Raw genomic sequence first — 24,912 nt, forward strand, 5'->3', positions numbered from 1 at the left:
GCATCACACACAATTCTAGAAGCAACATTTAGATTCCTTTAGAACAATCATAAGGTCAGTAAGCTTTAGATTTGAGGCTGATTTCAAAGAAGTATTTCAAGCTTCTTTAATTACAGCATATATAGACCAAATCCTGTCAAAATTAGACACAAATGATGATTCAAATAACTTTGTTTTGCTGAAATAAGGCTGCATGTGGCTTTACTTGAATTAAATAATTCATTGTCTTGGAACCTGGATTTGCTTTTCTTCTTCATTTTGTATCGGTGTTTTGTATGAAGCTTGTTAGTTTTCAAGGAATTTTCACATGTATATCCTATTTTTGCCTTCTAATCCTCTGAAGACAGCTAAGAAGAGGTGATTACACCCATTTTACACATGAGGAAAATGAAACTGAGAGATTGTTATTGTTCCAAGCCAGTGACTAATGTGTAACTGTGATTACCAGCAACCTCTTTTCTCCAGTGCACCGTACTACCTCTGGTTGTAGCTTTAATTTCTTCCTTTCTTCCTTCCTTTCATTCTTTTTACAATCCAATTTGACTCACAAATCAAATATATTCTAGACTATCTACAAATTCAACCAGATTAGAGAATAATTTTGGTTATATTCTGCCATACACACTGATGCTGAATTCTGTACCAGCTGAATTTGCTGGTAAGCCAGCAACACCTCAACTATAATGTATTTAATTTTAATTAAATGGAAGTTGTCTAACCTACTACAGAACAACAATTATAACAATTATAGAGTTAGGAAACATCTTAGAATTCCTTTAGTGGAACCACTAATACGGTGTATAAATGCTTTCTAGAATAGGCCAAACAAAATGTTCTCTTATTATTTCTTCACCATCCTCAGTAATAAGGTTCTTGCTATCCCTAGAAGCAATGCTGTCAATTTTAGAACCTTGGGGAAACGTTTTTCTCTATAGTCTGTTATCTCTCTGTAATTCCCTCATGGTGAAAACAGCATATTTTTCTGGTTGTTGATACTACAAACTGACCTAAGTCTGGATTCCAGCTCTATTGCTTATAAGCAGCTGTGAGACCTTGCAAATAATTTAGTCCCAGACCTCAGTTTCCTCATCTGTAAAACAGATCAAATGAAGCAATACATGTAAATTGCCAAGCACTACAACATCTTCAGTAAGTGAATATAGTAAGTGCTCAATAAATATTTGTTAAATGAATGAATGATTCCTTATTTATCCTCAGCCTTATTTTGAAGCAGTAACTCCTCATGTTGAATCACCGATTTTCAAAAACAAAACATTTATTTAGTGCAGTAAACCAATAACAAACAACTTTCTTCTTAGGAACATAATCTTCTTAAAACTCCTGTTGACCTGCTCACTCCCATCAGGTATAATAGGGCAGGAATACTGTTATGTTGTAACCTGAATCATACAAATCTAACTTCTACCTCATGTATTTAGAAGCATCATTTCAAGTTGCATCCAATCTTTGGTCTTGTGATTAAAGCATAATTTGTAAACCTTGCCAGAGTAAATCTTGACAAGCCAGAATATAAGGAAGGGACTTTGAAGAGCTGTTGTGTAGATGATGGAAGGGTGTTTCTGTCACTTAGTAGAGCTTAGATGAGTCTCTATCAAAGATCAGGAGACAGGAATCTACTGAAGCTACTCTATCAAAGACACTTCAAATCCAAGAATTCTATCATTCTATCAAGAAAATGACCACAATGATCAACCCCTAAATATGTCCTTTGGGAGGTTAACCTAATGATTCCATCCACATTCGTTGTGACTATTCCATTTGCTTAAGTCCCAGGAGACTACAGCAAACGAGTGTATCAAGGCGTGAGAGTGAAGCACACAGTCAAAGATCTCCTGGCAGAAAAACGATCCAGGCAGACAAGTAACTCAAGACTTAACGTAAGTCCCAATTTAATACATTCTGAGGTGGTTGCAGGTTCTCTCTCCTCTCCCTTTATCCACACACCAATCCCCCACTTCCTGGGTCTGATATTCTCAAAACAAAGCCTTCCTTTAACTGGCACGCAGTATAGAATTACTCCGTGACGGACAATCTTTCTCTCACTTAGTGGTGCCAGCATTTACACCTTAACTTACACTCCCTCTACTTCAGTCTCATCCTAGTCTATTTTATGCTGGTTTTCATGCCCTTTTTGAAAGAGTTTTCATGTCTTTGTTCATCTGCTATTGACTATATGCCCTTGGAAACAGAATTCTTATTTCCTCATAACTGGATGTCATGTAAATCACATAAATTATAGTCAATAAATGCTGGTGCTCCTCCTGACTGAGGAGCCTGGTGGAGTGGAGGAACACCAGTAGAGAGGGGCCCTGGCCCTTGCCGGGAACCAGTCATGTGGCCCTGGGAAAGTCACTTTACTCTTCTGGACCCAATATGAAATGAGTTAGGCAAAATGGCCTCTGGGGTCCCTTCCAGCTATAAATATCTCTAATCATGGCACGTCTGTTAGCAGCCAGCAGGCGTGCCAGGAGCTCTGTGATCTTACTGGCTAGCTACTGTGGTTCATGGCAATTAAAAGATGGTGTGTCCTGACTTTTTCATTTCCCCAAGCCATGGATTACCAAGGGCTTGGTTGGTGGGAATAATACTCACCTTCAGTCACATAATTGTTATTATAAACCCAACAGAGATAACTTAAAAAAAATCTTCTCTGCAACATGCAAAATGAGATTTTAAAATCCTAGTAGGAGAGTCTAAAATCCTAGTTCTGAGTCTAAAATCTTTATCTGCCATCCATGTCTTTATAAATAGTTCTACTGTATACCCCAAATGTTTAAGTAGTTGCACCAGATCTCCAGAAATGATTCTAGAATGGCAATATCATTTGGTTACCAAGATCAATATATAAACACCTATTCTATCAAGTAAAATATAATCACATGAATGTCAGGCAACTGTTGGCACCTGCTGGGTGCAGAGCATGAGAGCAGATGACCAGAAATAAATGAGACAACCATGTCCAGTACCTAGTGCAGGGGCTGATACACAGAGGGTACTGGTTCTTCCAGCATGTCTGCTGAGAATGTTGGCACCATGTTCAACTCTGCTCCAAAATCAAACTCCTGGGACATATTTCAAATGAACATTCAATTTCCTCCCATCCAAGAACAACTTTAGTTGCATATTTTATGTTATCCTTTGTCTGTGTGTGTGTGTGTGTGTGTGTGTGCAGTGGCGCAATCTCGGCTCACTGTAACTGCCGCCTCCCGAGCTCAAGTGATTCAAGCGATTCTCCTGCCACAGCCTCCCAAGCAGCTGGGATTACAGGTGCCTGCCACCATGCCCGGCTAATTTTGTTTTTTGGGTTTTTTTTGTATTTTTAGTAGAGACGGGGTTTCACTATGTTGGCCAGGCTGGTATCAAACTCCTGACCTTGTGATCCAACTGCCTCGGCCTCTCAAAGTGCTGGGATTACAGGCATGACCCACCACGCCCAGTCGTTATCCTTTCTTTTAAGCCACCACCTCTCTTCTAGTTAAATAAATGGAGCTTATCTGCTACAGAGAAATCTGAATAATTGGCTCCTTGTCTGCTCCTAGTTCAATGCTTCTCACAGTGCCTGCTCAGAATCACCTGGGGTGTGTGATAAAAATATCAATACAGCAGGGCACAGTGTCTCATGCCTGTAATCCCAGCACCTGGGGAGGTAGAGGCAGGCAGATCACTTGAGGCTAGGAATTCCAGACCAGCCTGGCCAACATGGTGAAACCCCATCTCTACTAAAAATACAGAAATTAGCCGGGTGTAGTGGCTCGTGCCAGTAATGTCAGCTACTCGGGAGGCTGAGGTGGGAGGATCATTTGAACCTGGGAGGCAGAGGTTGCAGTGAGCTGAGTTCATGCTACTGCACTCCAGCCTGGGCAACACAGTGAGACTCTGTCTCAAAAATAGTAATAATAATAAAAATAAAATATCAATCCAAATCTAGTCTCTTGACAGAGAGAGAGAAGGAATTCAGAATCTTCTTAAAATGAACCACAGCTTCAAGCGGAAGTCACATGGGTTGCTTGACCACAGTAACTGCAACTAACATGAAACAGCAACTAAATTATGAAAGCTGATGAAAGTTTCAGGCAAACTATCAATTGGAAAGACAAGAGTTACATATAAGGGTAATATCCATTGTCAAGGAACAAACATGGTGCCTGCCCAGGGTGAATGAGTATGTAACTCACACCTTGTATCATTATCAATGCCTATATACAAATGATAAGGCACTATACCAGAGTTATAGAAAAAGAAAAGTTATATTAAATGGCATGAAGGCATATATCCAAATGGTGGACATACTTTTTTCTTTAAAATTTACCTAATATGACTTCTTGCTCAAGATCTGTGACTATCAAGTCACGGATTTTGTTTCCTTTCTTTATTTTTTGGTGAGTTTTTACTTTTTATAAAATGAGACAATCTAGACATAATTAATAATAAGCCATATTATTTTATTTCATTTTAAAATACAGATCCCTGGACCTGTCCCATATCTACTATTATTGGGTTGGAGCCAAGGCATGGTCATTGTGTCATTTTTTTACAAGCTCCTTGGATGGTGCCTTTGCACATCGTTGTTTGAGAACTTTGCCAAAGAGCAAAGAGCAAGTGTCTAAGCCTCACATGTCACAGCCAAGGTTTTCATCTCTCTTCAGATAAGAACTTGCTGAGCTCTTGCTATTGACCCAGTGATACTGGGTCTCTTACGGATAAAGTGGATACAAGAAACATATATAATATATAGTTTGTGCCGTTGAACACCAAATAACCTGGTGGAAAGAAAAAATACTTACACATTTGAAAAATACAAGAACTTAGCAACCAAGCCCTAGACTGAATGCTGAAGACAAAAGACCAGGCAGCATAGTCATGTAATATGAAGACTATAATAACATTTATGTAAGGACAGTTTAAAGTGTACTTTCTCATGTGTTGTTTCATTTGATAGACACACTAACCCTGAGATTGATATTTACACAGTTTCCCAGTTTACAGATGAGTGCATTGAGAATAAGAGAAGGGAAGTAACTGTTTCAAAGCTGCACAATTTACAAGTAGCAGATGACTCCAATTCCACATTCCTGTTTTTGTTGTTGTTGTTGTTGTTGTTGTTTTTTGTTTGTTTGTTTTGTCTGAGACAGAATCCTGCTCTGTCAGCCAGGCTGGACTGCAGTGGCACAATCTCGGCTCACTGCAACCTCTGCCTCCTGGGCTCAAGCAATTTTCCTGCCTCAGCCTCCCAATTAGCTTGGATTACAGGTGTGTGCCACCACGCCCAGCTAATTTCTGTATTTTTAGTAGAGACAGGGTTTCACCATGTTGGCCAGGCTGGTCTTGAACTCCTGACCTCAGGTAATCCACCCACCTTGGCCTCCCAAAGTGCTGGGATTACAGGCGTGAGCCACCATGCCTAGCCCACATTCCATATTTAAAGGGAATGGCCAGTGGGGACTAGAACAGAATAATCTCTGATACATGCAAACAAAGGGGTTTTTTAAAAAGAAAATGTACCAGGTAGAGATAACTTCTAGAACAAAAACAGTACGCACCGGTTCTAACCATGGTATTTATTCTCAGGCATCAAGTGCATAGATGATATGAACTCATCCTTAACCTCACGTCCCCATCATATCACCCAGCATCTCAACACTACTATCTTACGCTCATCCTCACTTCACTGACTTTTTAAATTCAGATAATTAAATGCATAAAGTCCCAAAATGCACTTATTTGGACTTTAGACATTTGCATGAATTGCCCTTACTGTCCACCTACTGATGTTTCATCCTCTCAACCACTACTCTAGAATATCTATAAATCTCAAGGATATCATATGCATTAGTCACTGACTCTTGAGGACCTATTTCTGTCCCCGTTGCAAATGCAACCCAATAAGAAAGAATCATGGAACATCATGTTATGGGAGACACTGTGGGGCTCTGCTTCGATGGCTCATACTGAGACCACCTCCCCTTTTTCATACCAATGCACTAGGACACAATGATTCTCATATTTCAAGTAAGTTCAGTTAGAGAAGTCATTCATTAGACATGCTCAAAATTTGCAGCTGACAGCATGAGTAATGACCAGTCAGAGGCCCTACCATGTGGTTTACCATAAGCACATTGTGATAGGTTAAAAAAAATGGAGCCCCAAATATCCCATGTCAAATCCCTGGGACCGGTGAGTTCTGCTTTACATGGCAGAATTTGTGGTTAAATGAAGTATCTTTAGAAGAGGCCCTTACCTGGCATTATTTAGGTGAGTTCTCAGTATAATCACATGTATCCACAAGTATCCTCCCTCACAAGGGGGAGTTTTGAGACAGAAACACACACACAGGGGAGAAGATACACAAAAGAGGAGGAGGCAATGTGACCACTTAAGCAGAAATTGGAGTGATGAGGCCACAGTCAAGGAATATCTACCAGCAGCCACCAGAAGCTTGAAAAGGCAAAGGCAAATTCCCCCCTAGAGTCTGGTGGGCATACAGCCCTGCCAACACCTTGATTTTGGATTTCTGGCCTCCAGAATTATGAGAGAATCATTGTTACTAGTTTAAACCCACCCTGTTTGTGATAATTTGTTACAGCGGTCCTAGAAAACTAATACTCACATATTCCTCATATTCTGAAAACTATGTCCCCCACAGATAGGTATACTTCAGGAAGTATCTATTGGATGCCCAAATTGCTGCTCTTTTGTTTGTGACGACACTGATAAATTTAAACAAGACTCTGTTGATCCATCTTTACCGCAGCTTCCCTCATGAACATCTGTTTTTGATACCATGAAATGGTTTTCACATCTTTGCAGTAGGAACAAGAAAAAATATCCCTTGCACCAAAAGAGACTTTTACCATAGTCTAGAAATTAAAACCACTTCTATACATTTTAGCTACAATTCTGTGGTTTCACAACTATTGCTATGCATGTTTTTTGGGGTTTTTTTTGGTTTTGTTTTTTTTTGTTTTTTTTTTTTTTTTGAGACGGAGTCTCGCTCTGTCGCCCAGACTGGAGTCCAGTGGCGCCATCTCTGCTCACTGCAAGCTCTGCCTCCCAAGTTCATGCCATTCTCCTGCCTCAGCCTCCCGAGTAGCTGGGACTACAGGCGCCTGACACCACGCCTGGCTAATTTTTTCTGTTTTGTAGTAGAGACGGGGTTTCACCGTGTTAGCCAGGATGGTCTCAATCTCCTGACCTCACGATCCGCCCGCCTTGGCCGCCCAAAGTGCTGGGATTACAGGCGTGAGCCACCGTGCCCGGCCGTATGTCTATCTTTAAATAATGGCTTTTCTTTTTTCTTTCTCGAATTTTTCTGTTATTCTTTACCACACTACTAGATCTTCTACCAAGATATATAAATGTGAGCCATTCAGCACCATCTAGTACCAAATACACACACACACACACACACATAATTAAGTTCTGATTGGTGCATTTTTTCAACTACACCATTTCAACTGAGTTCTATAAAAGCTAATCATCGAATTATTTTCAAATAACATCATAAAATTCAATAACCTCTTTAGTATACATAGGGAAAAAAAGCAATAAGCCTAATAGCCACAATTGTTCAGTTTTGTTTTGAAAGTTGGTGAGTGATTTTCAGACCATTGTTCCTTTTAATCAAGTTTTTCTTAAGCTATCTTATGGATTTATTTATAATTATTGAATATACATCAGCTGACATGAGGGGGAAAAAATGTAAAACTTGCTGTGTAGGAAAAGGAAATCAGCTTGGAATTGAAACTGTTGGGGAGATGGGGAAGTGCCGTGTAGTGTAGGGGAGGTTAAGATTGAGCCTAGGAATCAGGGTTTGGTGTTCAATTTATTTTGTTGATTTGTGGACAAAGTAACAGCTCTCTTGCTCTGCTCATTCATCAAAATGCTATAGCCAGGAACAGTAAGAAAATAGACATGAAAGTTCCTTCAAGTTAATATCCTACATAAACCTAAGGAAAAATAAATGAAGATTTCTGGCTCTGTTTTTAGAAGGTCTGAATTGAGTAAAATGTTAAGGAGAAATATCCCAAGTGAGAAATATATTTGGATAATAACAGCCTTGATTTTTACATGCTCTACATATAGAGACCAAAAGTGAACTATTTCCGCACAGCGTGATTCTTGCATGCCAATCTCAAGTGTTTGCTTTTCAAATCAGAATTACAGTTATTTTCTTTCTGTACATTATCCTAAATTCTTACATTGAAATTATTTCGCTGCTAAAATCTCTACATCAAGGGCATACAGGATAAGGCAATACCGTCAGCTGGGTTTCTCGGTTAATAATCTTTCCTAATTATTTTGGAGGGTTAATATTACAAGCAATGGATAGAAGTATGACAATAGTAAGTATTTGATGGAAAATTTTGGAGGAACAGAAGGTGAATAGGCACCATTTGGTGTGTTTATGACATACAGCAATTGCCATAAAGTCGGGCAGACTCTAACTGCAGAACAGATGTGCACTGTCTATCTTAGTCCCTAAAACTGTCTGTCCTTCCAGCAGGACTGCTAGTTGGACATTTGTTTAGTTACACATTCAGCTGCTGCTTTGCTATACCAATCATGTGCACAATTCAGTTACCACAAGTGTAAACATTGTGACGTCTAGATCTGTGATTTGCATTTGGATTTCTTGTGAAGTATTAGGAGGAAAAAATACATGCAATTGGAAGTTGTATATTCTATCATCTCCAAGTTTCTTTGATTTCCCTGAAACTTTGGGTAACACATCTCTCCTCCACCAAAAGAGAAGCTGCTCCTTCTTTCGTCTGTTTGAACCCCTTCTTCTGGCTGCAAATGGTCTTGGGTAATTCCCTTCTCTTCTCTGATCCTCAGTGTCCCTGTCCATAAAAGCAGAGAGTTGGGCCGTGCGTCTAAGATTTCTCTAGTTTCTGTGTTTATTTTTTTCAGATAAATTTTACTGTGTATAACTGATGTTTGCAACATGACCTTATGGGATACATATATATAGTAAAATTGCCACTATAGTGAAGCAAATTAATATATCCCCTATCTCATCAAGGCCTTGATTTATATATATACTGTACAAGTACAGACCAAAATTTAACTATTCCAAGTGGTCTGTTTTTTTCATTCCAACCTCAAGTGTTTGCTTTTCGAATCATTATTACTTACTGGTACTTAGTTACTTTTTGTGGCAAAAGCTGCTAAAATCTACTTATTTAACAAAAATGCCTAACAATTCAACTTTATTAACTACAGCCCTCATGTTGTACACTGTATGTCTAGACTTGTTCATCCTACATATCAGCTGCTTTGTAGCTTCTGAGCTATATTTCAGTATTCACTTTTAAGACTTAAATTTTTTAATGTTTATTCCATTTATCTTTGTTATTATCATTATTCATACTTCAAATATTTCCATTTCTTTAAATATTTAAATCCTAATCTCATTGTTTAGGATTTAAAATAGACCTGAGTCTCAGACAACTAGCTCTTACCCAATTTGAAGCACCATTGAGCTGATGTTTCAGATTACTCTGTTGTCTGGGAACCTACAGCACTCGGGTTTACTGAAGTTCTTTTTTTTTTTTTTTTTGAGACAGAGTCTCACTCTGTCATCCAGGCTGGAGTGCAGTGGCGTGATCTTTGCTCACTGCAACTTCCGCCTCCTGGGTTCAAGTGATTCTTCTGCCTCAGCCTCCTGACTAGCTGGGAATACAGGCGAGCGCCACCATGCCCAACTAATTTTTGTATCTTTAGTAGAGACAGGGTTTCACCATATTGGCCAGGCTGGTCTTGAACTCCTGACCTCGTGATCTGCCCACCTCGGCCTCCCAAAGTGCTGGGATTACAGGCGTGAGCCACTGTGCCCAGCCTGAAGTTCATATTCTAAGACATAGAAAACGCAGCATAGCGAAGAGTTTGGGCTCTAGATCCAGATGACCTGAATTCAAATCCCAGCTCTGCCATTTGCCAACTGCGATGTAACAGTAAAGTTACTTAACCTTGCTGCTAAAGGAAGATAATAACATCTACCTTGCAAGGTTGTCATAAGGATTACATTTAATATTTGCCAAGGGCTTGGCACATGGTAGGTGCTCAATCAATGCCATTGCTATTAAACACTCAATTGCATGTGAGGAGTGATGTTTGTTAGAATTCAAAACAATATAAGAATTCATTGGCCTTAAGAAATGTACTGTTCAGTTGTGGGGTAAGAAATTATAAGTGATTAAAAATAAAAAGATGGCTTTGCTCCAAATGCCAAAAGAGTTGAGTGTGACCATCAGTAAACATGAGGGAGGTTCAGAGGAGGGAGAGCAAAGCATGAAGCAGGTAGGCAGAAAAAGACTTCTTGGGCTGGGTGCAGTGGCTCACATCTGTAATCCCAGCACTCTGGGAGGCCAAGGTGGGCAGATCACTTGAGGTCAGGAGTTTGACACCAGCCTGGCCAATGTGGTGAAACCCCATCTCTACTAAAAACACAAAAATTAGCTGGGCATGGTGGGGCATGCCTGTAATCCCAGCTACTCAGGAGGCTGAGGCACAAGAATCGCTTGAACCCGGGAGGCGGAGGTTGCAGTGAGGTGAGATTGCACCACTGCACTCCAGACTGGGTGACAGAGCAAGACTCACGAGAAAAAAGGAAGGAAGAAAGGAAGGAAGGAAGGAAGGAAGGAAGGAAGGAAGGAAGGAGGGAGAGAGAGAGAGAGAGAAGAAAGAAAGAGAAAGAAAGAGAAAGAAAGAAAGAAAGAAAGAAAGAAAGAAAGAAAGAAAGAAAGAAAGAAAGAGAAAAAGCAGGGAGGGAGGCAAGAGAGGGAGGGAGGGAGGGAGGGAGGGAGGAAGGAAGGAAGGAAGGAAGGAAGGAAGGAAGGAGAGAGAGAGGAAGAGAGAGAAGAAAGAAAGAAAGAAAGAAAGAAAGAAAGAAAGAAAGAAAGAAAGAAAAGAAAGAGAAAGCAGGGAGGGAGGCGAGAGAGAGAGGAAGGAAGGGAGGAAGGAAGGGAGGAAGGAAGGAAGGAAGGAAGGAAGGAAGGAAGGAAGGAAGGAAGGAAGGAAAAGGAAGGAAGGAAAAGAAAGAAAGAAAGAAAGAAAGAAAGAAAGAAAGAAAGAAAGAAAGAAAGAAAGAAAGAGAAAGAAAGAAGAAAGAAAGAAAGAAAGAAAGAAAGAAAGAAAGAAAGAAAGAAAGAAAGAAAGAAAGAAAGAAAGAAAGAAAGAAAGGCAGGAAGGCAGGAAGGCAGGGAAGGAAGGAAAGAGAAAAAGACTTCTTGGAGGAAAGTGTGCCACGAGCTAAGCTTTGAAGGAAGAAGATGACCCAGGTGAGCAGTGAGCAGGAGTAGAATCCAGGCAGAACACACGGAAGGGGCAAAGGTGCAGGGGAAAGGAAGCAATTCCCTGTGACATGCAGCGGGTCAACCAATTTTGTCTGCAGCGTAGAGAAGTGAAAGAGAAGGTTGGGAGGCCTGCACAATCCTTCAAAATTCAGTTCTCGTCTTGCCTGTTAAGGTCTCTCAGACACTCCCCTCTGCTCCCAAAGCCTCCAGCATATTTTTCTGCTTAAATATTCTTGCATTGCACTGTCACTTCTTGTTTTCTTAAATCTGTCCCTCAGCTGGCTAACATCTTGCTATTTCTGTTTGTTCCTTTCGGAGCCTCCAGCCCAGGAAGAATAACAGTGTGGTAAAGTGGTTGAGTGCCTGAATATCAGAGTCAGACAGACCAAGGATCTGACTCTTGTGTGTGAAATTGATCTCACTTCTCTGGGCCTCAGTTTCCTCCCATGTAAATGGGAACGGTGATAGCTACCATGGAAGGTGCTGTGAAAGTGAAATTTGATAATGTCTACAAAGCACCTAGTATAGCATATGGCATGCTGTAAATGCTCAGCAAACGGCAGCTTTTATGGTTTTTACAGTATCTGGTACATAGTGGTACTTGATAAATGTCTCAGCAAAGGTATGCCACACTAAGGTAGATAGGCACTGGATTATAGGGAGCTCTGGAGAGCAGCTTTGAAAGTTAGATCCTCCTGTCATCACTACTATTAATTTTAATATAATATACATAAGTGAAACCATTAGAAAGCCTACTGGGTAACTTTTGTAGGTTTGAAGACTTTATTCCTAGGCATAAATTAAAAAAAAAAAAAACAGTGGAAGCTGTAGTTACCCACATGCTGACTGAGCTATACCACTGTCCTCCATTCTTCCAGTCGAGATGGCTAGAGTTGAAACTCCAAACTGGTGCATTTCATTAAGATAATTTCAACTGCTCCCATTCTGTAGTACTAAATATCCCAAACCTCAATCAGTTTAGGATAACAAAACTATAATTATACTTATCCATCATGAACTGCCAATTTAAAAAAAAAAAAAAACAGCTTCAAATGACAAGAAGAAAGAAATAAAAGTCTGAATATTTTGATCAGGATTTGCCACCAATTTGCTGACCTAACAAGGGATGTGACTTTCTGAAGCCTGCATTTCCTGAATTTAAAAAATCTTCTGAGTGGTGCAGATGGGAGAGGGTCAGCATTCAGTGTTCTCCGTGTGTTTCCCCTGCTGGGTGCAGCTGTTTCTCCTCCTGACTCAGTAGATTTTCCCAGACCTCAGAACATGTCCCACCCACTGGCACCCCTACCCCCAACATCCAAGGCCAAGCTGAACCCCCTCTGTAATCTGAAAAAGATAAATTCCCTTTTCTCTAGTTCAACTAGAGTTTTGCAATCTGAGTTAGACAGGAATATAGGGAATAGAAAAAACACATAAAGCAGAAAAATGATTATGTAGCCTCCAAAAGTTCTGATGCTAACGTTAATATTTAGTCAAAGATGGGCATGGGGGTACAATTGAGTTGACGTTCAGACCTGAGTCCCCTTCCCACCTGTTCAGTTCTCTCTAGCGTAAATAATAATGAATAATAACAATAACTATCACTTACCACTGGGCTCTGAAATAAGAACTTTACAAATAATTTCTTTTATCTATTTTAAAATATATTTCATTTATCAACACAAGCACGACAGCTTTCAGAGGGTGGTACCCATATCTATTTTTGAGATCAGAAAAATAAGAATCAGGTAGAAAGTAATGAGGCTTAGATTTGGAACGAGGTTTGTGGGACTCCAGGTCTTCACTTCACCCACCCTATTGCCGTCTTACATTATGATTCCAGCCCAAGGATGGGTGAGCTTTGGAGTGGTCACTCTGCTTCAGGCCCTCCTGCTCAGCAATCATGTCACCTTCTAGATTTCGTGTGTGACGGGTGGCCCCAATTATGACTTTTGCTCCCTCTCGGGAACACATTTGTCTCCCCAATCAGCCCCACAGTGTGCCTGTAGACTGTTCAAGAGATGATGCCACACCCAGCCCAAACCAGTACCAGGACCTTCCTTTCCCATGATACTCAGACATCTTAAAAGACACTAGACCCAAGAAGTTTTCAATTTCCTTATAGAATTTATCTCCAGTTCTATCCCAGAACCTGTTTTCTGTCCCAGAAACAGCTGCATCCAGCGGGGGGAATATATGGAGAACACTGAATAGAGTCCCTCTTGGTCATTCTCCACCACTCCTGGACCCCCTGGCCTCGTGGGGCTGTATGTGGCACCTGGCCGTCTCTGTATGAGATGAAATCGCTTCCTGAACCAGAGTCAGAGTGTGCCATCCTGACCTTGCAGAAGCCTCTTTTCTGTTCTCTAGAGACCACTGGGGCCTACTCATGTGACCCATTTCTCTCTGAGCTTTTCTTCTTACCTGAAGCTTACTCCCCCTGGCATGTCTTTGGATTTCTTTTCTGAATATCGCCAAGTTATTTGAGAGGCTGGCATCCATGACTCACTCATGGGACTGGATGCAGAATGCCACTTCCTCCACTTTAGAAGGCAGAGACAATATCAGCCCCCTTTTGAGGGCTGGAAGAGATTCCTGAGCCCAGTGAAACATAGAGTTTACCAGCTCAATTGACCTGCTGTCTCTGGTGACCCACCCCTTCAATGCTCTTGTAGCCCCCATGGTATCTGGAATTCTCTCATAGTTGTACACACTATGGAGCCTTACATATATTCTCAATAAATATAACAGCTGATAAGGAAAGGGGAGAATAATTTCCCTAAGGCTTCACCTTCTTATGAAAGTATGAGAAAAGATGGGGAGAGGAAGAGCACCAATGTTCTCATTTCCTAGATACTAAGCCAGTTTTCAGGATTCCATGCTAGAAACAGATAGAACCCTTTATCTATCTACCTATATTTATGTAGAAATCTAATACTGTACTACTTCTCTTTGGCATTCTAATGGTTGTGCTAAAAAACAATGACAATGCCAAAAGGAAGAAGAAGTTGAATACAAGTAAGAGCAAAAACTGGTACACAGGTCTTAAAATTAAGGAGTTGGTCATACATAAATCCAAGGAAGAAATCACAGACTCCGCAGCCATCAGCATATTGTCACATCTGAGAACATAACACATGGATAGTATATTGAATCTGTGGTTGGAAAAAGGATAAGCTTTGGACTGAGGCATCCTGAGCTCTGCAGGCATGAGTGCCAAACAGTTGGCACCACTGCAATTACAGGAAATACCATCTTCTCTGATTTCTTAAAATTTACCATAGAAATTATTTTTCACCTCTTCAACTCATAACCTGAACCTACCCTACAACATGTTTTGATTTTAGTAAGATTGTCTGTGTTTGCCTAGGCATAGCAAATGGGCATCAGGTGGCCCAGTGTGTGTTTTCTTGGTTATTGCTACATTTTTCTTTTTTTTTTTAATTTTTTTTTTCATTTTTTTTTCTGAGACAGAGTCTCGCTCTGTTGCTCAGGCTGAAGTGCAGTGGCATGATCTCAGCCCACCACAACCTCCACCTCCTGGGTTCAAGTAATTCTCCTGTCTCAGGATCCCAAGTAGCTGGGACTGTAGGCACACACCACCACGCCTGGCTATGTTTTTTTGTTTTTTTGTTTGTTTGTTTGTTTGTTGTATTTTTAGTAGAGATAGGGTTTTGCCGTATTGGTCAGGGTGGTCTTGAACTCTTGACCTCAGGTGATCCATCCGCCTCAGCCTCCCAAAGTGCCGGGATTACAGGCATGAGCCACCGCACCCAGCCTGCTTTATTTTTCTTATCTTCTCTTAGCTTTTTATTTCTTTCCATATCATCTTTATTTTTCTTAAATTTTTAGAAATCCCTGTTGTTCTCTTTGTGTTTGACTGCTAAGGCTCTTAAGAAACCTGCAATTTTTCTTTTATAAATATTCTTACTTATCCTTGCTACTTTTTCATGAATGCCAGCAGAAGAATCTATTTCTCATTTGAAATTTTGCAAGGTTATTGATAAAGGGAATCAGTGTTCGCCCAGGGAACATCTCCCCATACCTTTTGCTCCATCTCATAGCACAGTGCTTTGCATATTGCTTGTTAACATGGCCAGCTAACCCCCTCCATGAGCCTACAAAGAATTTAAAAAGAAAAAAAAAAAAAGAAACATTTTCTGAGCAGGCAGTGTCTAGTAAACTCAAAACACCAATGTTTGAATACAGAGGTACACACTATATTCTTGGCATTCATTTGAATGAATGCTTTACTAAGGCTTTCTAAATGGCCTATTGTCTGACTTTAATTAGCCCACTGTCCTGCCCTGTTTAGAGATCTGAACCACATTCCCAGTGCTTTCCGTGTTCCCCACCCAACCACCTGCTCCCTCACAATCACAGAAATTTTAAAAATAATAATAAAGGCAAACCTTTTGCAAGCAACTTATTTTTTCAGCTGCTCTATTGGTTCTGCAGGGTTTTTTTAATGTCATAAAATTTAAAATAATTCCTGGTGGTGAATTCATGCAGCTTGCAAAAATAATCAGTTTTTGCAGAGGAACAGCCGTGGCAAGTCCATCTGGCAGGGCTGTAGTTCTGCAGATTCCGTTCTGACCAAAGTGCATCTCAGTGACTCCTGTTGTTCTAACTTAGCTACATAAATACAAATAGCATTCCAAAGGCATGCCAAGATCCAGGGGTAAAAAACGTGTTTCATTTTGTAACTTAGGCAACAGAAATCACTTTCTCACAGAGACAGCCTGGACATTATTTTGTGCCAAGCAGGAGAGTTTTAACAGTAAAATTTTAAGAAATTATCTGAAAATGGGAATTCTGCAACCATCCGAGCTTTCCAAATGACATAAAATAGTTTATATCCCAGCAACTGAAGACACTTGACATCACAGTTTTCAAAAGTTTTGAGATTTGCAATAAATATATGACCTAAAGTCTATTTATTAATTTTTGTTAAATAGTTGCTTTAATTACAAAAGAAATTCAGTGTAAAATTTCAGACAGAACAAGAGTTAAAGTGAAAAGCAGAAGCTCACTAAAGTCTTCCCTGTCCCTAGTTCTCTTGTTCTACATCCCAAAGGCCACCCCAGTGAGTTTCATGTAAATTCTCCCAGAAAATTTGCTATGGCATTTTATTAAAGAGAAATTAAGTTGTTGCACCAACAAGTTAATGAAAATCAAAATTTGTTAGATAATTACATGCACTATTACAAAAAGTGCATAAATTAATGTTTTTGTGGCAAAATCCCTTCCTGAGAGAGAATTTAAACATTTTAGTCTTCATTTTACCCCTATATATTTGAAAGCCTTGAGCAAATCACTTAATCTTTTTATGTGAATAACATATCACCTGGGGTCAGGAGTTTGAGACCAGCCTGCCCAACATGGTGAAACCCCGTCTATACTAAATACAAAAAAAAAATTAGCCGGGCATGGTGAATGGCACCTGTAATCCCCGCTACTTGGGAGGCTGAGGCAAGAGAATCACTTAAACCCAGGAGGTGGAGGTTGCAGTGAGCCAAGATTGTGTCATTGCACTCCAGCCTGGGCAACAAGAGTGAAATTCCATCTCAAAAAAAAAAGAACTTTATAACCTGGTTCCTGCATCTTCCTCCAGCTTCTCTTCAGCTTTCTTGTCTTCACACTTCCTGCCCGCATTTCCAGGTATGTGACATGCAGTTCCTCACATTTTAAGCCTTTGCTTCTCCCTCCAGCAACAATAGCCCTTAAACTGATTTCCTTTTATCTAGCCTTCAGAACCAGACTCAGATATCACCTATGTTTTGATGTGCTAAATCACATTCCCCCAAGACAGTAAATCACCTCATCACCCCCGCAACCTTCATCCCTGCCCCCACCCCCATACCTGCACTAAATCACATTTAGAATTCAGGCTATGTCACTTAGCAGCTTTGTGACCCTGGACAAGTCCTTCAGAAGTATCTATTAGTTTTCCCATCAATAAGCTAGGGATTATAACAATCTATCTCATTGGTTAATGGTGATGAACTAATGAAATAATGCATGTAAATCATCTCACACTCTACAGAGTACATAAAGAACCCAGACATTAGTTGTCACTAAAAATGATCACACAGACACACTAACATATGTAAAGTGCCAGACACAGAGTCTGGCAGGAAGTGGCACCAGGAAATGCTAGTCTTCTCAACCACAACTCTTATTTCTATTATTACACCAATTACATATGTATTTATGCACCTGTTTTTGCGATGAAACTGTGTGCTGTCAAGAATAGAATCTATGTCTTACTCCTCTTTGTATTTCTGGAAACTACCACAATCCTGGTGCAGAGTAGGCACAGAATACATTTTAATAGAATGAATGAAATGAAACTTCTGCTCTAGACAAGCCAACTTGCCTATTATTCCCTGAAGAAGAGCTGTGCTTTCCCACCTTGTGTTTGGTTCACAAAATTCCTCCTTCCTGGGAGCTTCCTTTCTCCTCTCTGCATCCTCTCAGCCTTCAGCACCCAATTCAAATCCTCCACACATTGACTTCCCCCTTTTCTGACGCATAGCAGATGCTTATAACTGTAGTTTATATTTATTATAGAGTATTTTTTCTATTTACAATTAAATATATAACTCAGATAAGTGGCCTATAAATCAAAACCTGTTTCAAACTTTGCAAAAGTAATAAGATTTATAAGAATATGTTTGAGATAGTTTAGCCAACACACAATATTTCACACCAACTGAAATGCCCCTGGTTCTACTATATACTTTTCCTGTTAACTAAGGGATGTAAATCTCTATACCCATTTTTTTTTTCCTGGGGAGATGTTCCAACCTAACATCAGTGCCCATTTAAAGACTAACTGTGTTGACATCCGGCATTAACCTTCCTTTAATTCCAAAGTTGGAGGAAAACCATATGACCTATGGTGGATCTAAATGTAGACATTAAAATGTAGTGTCAGAATGTTCAATATGGTATCATCAGCTCCACCTGCCTCACAACCATAGAAATGATGACAATGAAAAATTAAATGTATAAAATACTATGAATGTCTCAAAGAGAGATATCACCTATTCACAAGTGGCTATGATTATTATTACTTAAGCATTAGTAGCAATACCTTTAAGTTTGAAGACTTATTTTCTAAACTAAATTTTATCTCAATTTGAATTAAGAAATAAAATTATACAGCAGTGTGAAACATGTCATGCTAGTCAGACATCACTTTCTTAGTACATTTCAATATGTCCTTCAACTAGGTTGGCACCTAAAAATATTATTATAGGATAATAAAATGACTATAAATGTACTCAAGGGAAACTCCTAATCTTATCACTTTACTACCTTGGTGACCTATTAGTTCAAATTAACTCATTTTCATGGAGGGGCTTTGGGGGCAGCTGTGAGGCTGCCGTGTTAGCTGCAGGAAGTTGCAGGCTGGCAAATTTCATTCAAATATAAACCTCTAAATTTGGCTAGCTGGCATGGCAGGATCCTGTTGTTTGCAGTATGCAAAATAAAAATTATATACCATCTCGCTTGGTCAAAAGTTATGGGCTCTTCAATATTAATTTCAATGTTATTTTTTGGAGGATTTGCAGGATAAGAGGCAACTGTGTGAATACAATATATTGAACCAGGAAAGAAATGTAAGATTTCCCTTCACATAGGAAATGACAATGAGTGCGCATGCTGAAGGACCCTGGTTTAGGCTTTTCTCTCCTGACCCGTGAAATCTGGAAAAGGGGTGGAGAAGCAAGTGGCAGCTCTGAAATCTTCCCAGTGGCATCCTTCCCAGCCCCATGCAGGCCCTTTAGCAGTCTTCTAGGGTCTGTGATACCAACTGAAGAGGTCCATTATCACTGACTTTTGTGTTTATCCATCAAAATATTTCCCAGGTCACCACAGAGGGGGCAGCATTAATTATAGCTATAAACTGACTAGTCTGATGAGAATGTTTTACATCGTGATTGTGGTGGTAGGTCACAAGTGTTCATCAAATTTTGCCAAAATTCATCAAATTGTACCCTTAAATTTTGTGAATTTTATTAGATGTAAATTATATCTCAATAAAGCTGACCCCTTCAAAAGTAGAATGTCACTCAAAGGATTAAGGGTGTGTGTGTGTGCGTGTGTGTGTGTGTGTGTGTAAGAAAGAAAGAGAGAGACAGAGACAGATAGACAGACAGACAGGAAAGCATCCCACCCAATCCTCTTTGTGAGCTTTTATATAATTATATGATCTCTCTGGACGTCCCTAAGTCTCCATTATACTAAATTTTTTCAAACTAGGATGCTTTTCTATTTTTAATTGTTGAGTTATTAAAATGCTTCCAAAGCAGACTGGTGTGGTGGTTAAGAAACGGGCTCTGATATCAGAAAGGCCCTTGTCTAATTCCACCTACTACCACCATCGCCACAACCAATCCTCTCCTAGAAGGGAAATCAGGTTATTCTCTCTATGCTCAGGTTCCCTCGTTGGCAAAATGAGAATAATATTACTTATCTTCTGGGGTGGTCGTGAGAATTAAATGAGATGATACATATAACACAGTTGACCATAGCAATGGCCAACAGTGTGTTTATGAAATTACTATAAGTAAGTGCTTATGAATTATTTCTGTTATAACTTAAATCTCTGCTGGAAAATGTTGGAAGTCATGGAAAAATAAAAGCTTTGTGCTGTGTTAAAACCAGGAAGGTATCTACATCTAGGTTCAATATTTACAGATTCAACTCTGGTATGGGGGAGTTGAGAAGAGCTCTCCCACAACAAAACTGGATCTTACATAATACAAATTTTAGTGAGTTGTTGAGCTAGCAGAAAGTAAGGGAAATCTCCAAAGCTGGGGGTAGGGGCAGGAGTTGGCATGGGAGATTGAAAAAAGGGTTTGAGCAGAAAGCAAAGCACCAAATGATGAGAAGGTGATCATTCCAAAAAGACAGGTTTCCTGAGGACAGGTGTCCAATTGGCTTTACATGTGAAGACTGGTTCTTGAACTGTTTCCAAGGTTGGGAGGCTGAACCTTGGACTCCAGGATTAATGTGGGGAACCTGGAAGGCAGCTGGCTCCCCATAGATAGAAACATAAATCTTCTAGAGGAAAGCAGCCTCAATTCAGGACCCCAGATCTTCACAGATTAGGCCAACAAGATGTGAGTTTCAATCAAAGATCACCCATGCATAAGAAAACAAACCACTACGAATGAGTCCACATGAACAATAGACAATAAATTTAAATTCCCAGAACTTTCATATATTAGAATTACTGAATACAAAATACATAACACTTAATACATAATGAGCACTCAACAAGAGGCTATCAAAATTTACAAAATAGATTCTAAAAATAAAATGGAATTTATAGAAATGAAAAAAATATAAAATCATGAATATAAAAATTCAATGTGTGAGTTAAATAACAAATTAACTATAGTTGAATAAAGAATTAGTGAACTGAAAACACATCTGAAGAAATCTATGCCAATCTCTACCAAAATATAGAAGAAAGAATCACAGACACAGAGAAAATAAAGAGAGGTTAAGGGATTTTGAGGACAATAGTAAAAGTTCTAACATGTATCTAAAGAGAGTCCCAGGAGGAGAGAACAGTCATAATAAAGACAAGACAATATTTGAAGAGATGATGGCTGACATTTTTTCAGAATTTATGAATGACATGAATCCCTAGATTCATGAAGCCCATTCTATATCAAGCAAGATAAATAAAATGCAATCTGCCTCTAGATAAAATGAGGTGAACTCGAAGAACCTCAAAGACCAAGGGAGTATATTGGAAACAGTCAGAAATAAAGAAAAGACTGCCACAAAGAATAACTGAAAGACCAATAGCAGATACTGGCTGGGCACAGTGGCTCATGCCTGTAATCCCAGCACTTTGAGAGGCCAAGGCAGGCGGATCACAAGGTCAAGAGATTGAGACCATCCTGGCCAACATGGTGAAACCCCGTCTCTACTAAAAAAAAAAAAATACAAAATACAAAAATTAGCTGGACATGGTGGCACATGCCTGTGGTCCCAACTACTCGGGAGGCTGAGGGAGGAGAATCGCTTGAACTCAGGAGGCAGAGGTTGCCGTGAGCCGAGATTGCGCCACTGCACTCCAGCCTGGGTGACAGTGCGAGATTGCCTCACAAAAAAAAAGAAAAAAAAGATAATGGTATAAAAGACTGATAGCAGACACCTCAACAGCAATTGTGGAAGCCAAAAGACAGTGGAATGGTATCTTCAAAGTGCTAAGAAAAAAAAAACTATAAAGTTAAAACGGTGAATCCAGCAGTATTATCTTTCAAATACAAGGTCAAAAGAAATAATATTTTCAGATAAATAGAAATTGAAAGAGTTTACTGTCAACACCACTGACACTTAAGGAATTTTCCAAAAAATTACTTCAGAAGAAGGAAATGAACCTAGAAAGAAAGTCTGGGAAAGGAGTAAGCAAAGCAAATGGTAGACATTTGAACCTTAATTCAAATTAGTAAATCTAATACAGAATTACTGAGTTAAATGATGATATTGATGTCTAATTTGTGACAGCTTAATAACAAGAAACAAGCTAAAAGAAAAGAGAATAGCACACCCATAAATTAGAAGAGGGACAGTTCTTATCTGTCAATTGCAGGTTTAAGATATTGTTTGTAGGTTTTGTTAAATATACATGGTAAAATTGTAAGGGTAATCACAAAGAATGAAAATAGAGAGTACAATTTCCACAGCAGGTAGAGAACAAAATCATACAGGAGACAAGAGTACAAAAAGCTTCATCAAGTAATAAATAAAATCCACTAGACCTTTAATTGTGAAATCTTTGTAGAGACTTCTGGTATAAAAATTGGGCTGGGGAGGAGTTGGTACTGTCAGTTCCACAGTAATAATTAAGCCTGGGCAGAAGATGGAGGAGGCATTGTAGAAGATGCTGGAGATTGTTGGCAGTGGAGGAGAAAGACAGAAAAACTTTTAGAGCAGAGATGTCAAAAGGTGAAGAAGCTGTGTCAGCCACAATGACATAGACTGGGCTCTCTCCCTGCCTGGGGCAGAGGCAGGAGGCAGAGCCATTCCAGCTGATAAATAAATCGCTAACATGCTAAGGGCAAATAGGGTGCTGATGCTGATGCTCATCAGATTGGGCAGATGTGTTGTGTTTCACAGGGGCCTTGATCCTGGCCCCAGCCTTGGCCAGAGCAGTTTAAGGGAAGCAGGCAGGAAGAGAAGGTGGGAGAAGAACAACGGGACATCTCCCTGGGCAGCACCCAGGACAGCTATCACCCCCTGCCACATCCTACTTAACATGGAAGGAGGTTGAGGCTGAAGCCAGAAGGCATATGTGTTGGCACAGGTCTTCAAAGGAACCCAGCCACACCACAGAGCTGAAAACGGGAGGGTAACACTGGATAACATGGGTGCCTGCAACACGGGAATATGTGCCCAAATACAAGTGCATCTATGGTTTAATCACTGCCCCTTTACTTATCATAGAAATATTAGGGGACCTACTTCTGACCACTACATGCCCAAGAGTTACCTTCTGCCACTTAAAAGTGTTAAAATATTAAACAGGAAAACCCATAAATCAAAAGGTTTGGAGAAATATACCACAGATTTGAAGGAACCAACAAATGCATAACAGTAATAATAGCTAAGGCACGCATGCTGTTTACCCTGTCGCAGACACTATTCTAAGAGCTCAATGTAATAATCTCATTTAATCTTCATGTGCCCAAGATCCCACCGCTAATAAGAGGTAGAGCTGGGATTCAAATGTAGTCACTCTGGTTTCAGAGGCTTTACTCTTAATTACCATGATGCTTCTGAGTTGTTGGAAGATACTTTGCCTGGAGAAGTTCGAATTCGAGGTTGATACTACAGATTGCAATTGCACGTTTGCATTCCCCTAAAATTCAAATGTTGAGGTGCTAATCCCCAGTGTGATGGCATTTGGAGGAGGGGCCTTTGGGAGGTAATTAGATCTTGCAGGTGAATCTCTCTAATGGGATTAATGTCCTTATAAGAAGAGACACCAGAGGGATGATCTCTCTCTGTGTCTCTCTCTGTCTCTCTCTCTCTCTCTCTCTATCTCTATCTCTCTCAGCCATGTGAACACACAGTGAGAAGCCAGCCTTCTGCAAACCAGAAAGAGGGCCCGCACTAAAAACCACACCTAGATCTCAGACTTCCAGTCTCCTGAACTGTGAGAAATAAATTTTTGTTATTTAAGCCACGCAGTCTATGGTATTTTTCATAGGCTTGTCTTCAGATATTCGAAAGGCTCTGTATGCAAGAAGTGTTAAACTTATTCTATAAAGACCAAAGGGATTAGAACTAGGAAAGTTATTCTTTCCAGCCAACTTTGTAATTGGTAAAAGTTCCTAAAGAAGAAATGGGTTTCCTCAGAGAGTGCTAAGTTCTCTGTGCCTGGATATTAGATGCACCTGGTGTTAGTAATATGGAGAGAATGTAATCATTGAATGAGACTCTATAAAATTTCTTCCAACTCTTGAGAGTCTATAGAATCATTAGAGTCACTGCAAAAGAGCTCAGATTCAATGAACTGGATGTTGAGGTTTCTTAACTTCCACAGAAGTTACACCCTCTCCACTTACTTTGCTCCAGGACATCTTGGAGCCATGATTTGCGTATTTTAAGACTCTACACACCTAGATACTCTTCCTTCAGAGGTCAGCTTAGGCACTGCATACTGCAAGATGTGTCTCCCACCCCATTCCTAATGAGAGGTGACAGCATGCTGGCAGTCCTCACAGCCCTCGCTCGCTCTCGGCGCCTCCTCTGCCTGGGCTCCCACTTTGGCAGCACCTGAGGAGCCCCTCAGCCCACTGCTGTACTGTGGGAGCCCCTCTCTGGGCTGGCCAAGGCCGGAGCCCACTCCCTCAGCTTGCAGGGAGGTGTGGAGGGAGAGGCGCGAGCGGGAACCGGGGCTGCACGTGGGGCTTGCGGGCCAGCTGGAGTTCTGGGTGGGCGTGGGCTTGGTGGGTCCCGCACTTGGAGCAGCCGGCCGGCCCTGCCGGCCCTGGGCAATGAGGGACTTAGCACCCTGGCCAACAGCTGCGGAGGGTGTACTGGGTCCCCCAGCAGTGCCAGCCCACTGGCACTGCACTCGAGTTCTCACCGGACCTTAGTTGCCTTCCTGCGGGGCAGGCCTCGGGACTGCAGCCCGCCATGCCTGAGCCTTCCCCCACTTCCGTGGGCTCCTGTGTGGCCCGAGCCTCCCCGGCGAGCGCCAACCCCTGCTCCACGGCACCCAGTCTCATCGACCATCCAAGGGCTGAGGAGTGCGAGCGCACGGCACGGGACTGGCAGGCAGCTCCACCTGCAGCTCCGGTGCAGGATCCACCGGGTGAAGCCAGCTGGGCTGCTAAGTCTGGTGGAGATGTGGAGAACCTTTATGTCTAGCTCAGGGATTGTAAATACACCAATCAGCACCCTGTGTCTAGCTCAGGGTCTGTGAATGCACCAATTGACACTCTGTATCCAGCTACACTGGTGGGGCCTTGGAAAACCTTTGTGTCTAGCTCAAGGATTGTAAATACACCAATTGGCACTCTGTATCTAGCTCAAGGTTTACAAACACACCAATCAGCACCCT

General features: G+C 40.7%; 1 protein-coding gene across 1 annotated transcript in view; it reads left to right on the top strand.

Annotated features, from left to right (window-relative positions):
- The first annotated feature begins 1,788 nt into the window (after positions 1-1,788).
- The window catches only part of POU2AF2 (POU class 2 homeobox associating factor 2), a 30,855-nt gene continuing 7,731 nt past the window's right edge, over positions 1,789-24,912 (top strand). Inside the window, exon 1 of the mRNA XM_055273073.1 lies at positions 1,789-1,898. The gene's annotated coding sequence lies outside the window, so the exon portion shown is untranslated. The remainder of the gene's footprint in view (positions 1,899-24,912) is intronic.

Source organism: Symphalangus syndactylus, chromosome 3, assembly GCF_028878055.3.
Source record: "Symphalangus syndactylus isolate Jambi chromosome 3, NHGRI_mSymSyn1-v2.1_pri, whole genome shotgun sequence".
NCBI lineage: Eukaryota > Metazoa > Chordata > Mammalia > Primates > Hylobatidae > Symphalangus > Symphalangus syndactylus.